Source organism: Enhydra lutris, unplaced genomic scaffold (genome assembly GCF_002288905.1).
Source record: "Enhydra lutris kenyoni isolate GAN:26980312 unplaced genomic scaffold, ASM228890v2 scaffoldscaffold4, whole genome shotgun sequence".
Taxonomy (NCBI): domain Eukaryota; kingdom Metazoa; phylum Chordata; class Mammalia; order Carnivora; family Mustelidae; genus Enhydra; species Enhydra lutris.
In genome coordinates this window covers 32623727-32624766 of record NW_019154088.1, presented here as the reverse complement: position 1 = coordinate 32624766, position 1040 = coordinate 32623727, and positions in this window count along the sequence as shown.

The following is a 1040-nucleotide window of genomic DNA, read 5'->3' as shown; positions in this document are numbered from 1 at the left end:
AGAAGAAGACTCTGTATTAGACTCAGTAGGACCTATAGGATCTAATTCTTATTTTTCCCTAAATCTGAGCCATGTGTTTCTCAGAAGAAGACTCTGTATTAGACTCAGTAGGACCTATAGGATCTAATTCTTATTTTTCCCTAAATCTGAGCCATGTGTTTCTCTTGCATCCATCAGGGTGCCGCCAGTTAGAAATCCATAAAGCAGAGAGCTTGCGTCAGTCACGCCCACCACCTCCAAGGAGAGGCATTAGTGACAGCTAACCACCTGGAAGGGCTCCTTCGCAGCTGTGGCTCCTTCCCCCAAACAGCCAGGCTCGTGCTTAGAGGCGTTCTTAGAGGTCAGCGGTTCCTTCCTCAGCAGCTTAAAGTTTCTCCGGCTCCTCCGGGTTGCAGGTTGCGTGCTTTTTCTCCCCTGCAAAGTCACTGTCCCCACCCTTGAGCCAGACTCTGTGTCTGCTACCCGCAGGGTCGGAAGGGTGGTGACACAGTTGCTGACCGTCTGGACCCGGGAGCATGTGCCGCTGTCGTGCTTTCAAGCTTGGAGCGAGTTGGGCTCTGAGATAAGGGAAGAGCCCTCTGGCTGCACAGATGGGACGCCCAGTTTCAACGTTGTTGAGGGAAATGCTGTTTTTCAGGTGATGAGCAGCGTAGACCCGCAGGGGAAGCTGTAGGCAGCAAGGCGCAACCATGGGCATCATGTGTCTGTGAGATGTCGGCGATTCTCCTGGGTGCTGAGACGGAGCCCAGGAGGCTGGGGTGTGATGTCGTGGTCATCGCCGATACTTCACAGCAGCCCAGCAGATAGTGGGGAGGCCACATGGCATCGTGGAAACGACGTGGACTTCGGAGCCAGGCATGGTTTTGAATTCCTGATTAGCAGTCTGTAACCGTGCAACCTCTGCAAGGTACCTAACCTCTGTATGCTTCAGTTTTTTCCTCAGTAACTTTCTCTCCATTCCTGCTGATGATAGGATAACTCACTTACAAAGTGATTCCTGTCCTTGTGAACCTGGGCTCAGCGAGCTCTGAGCTGTTAGT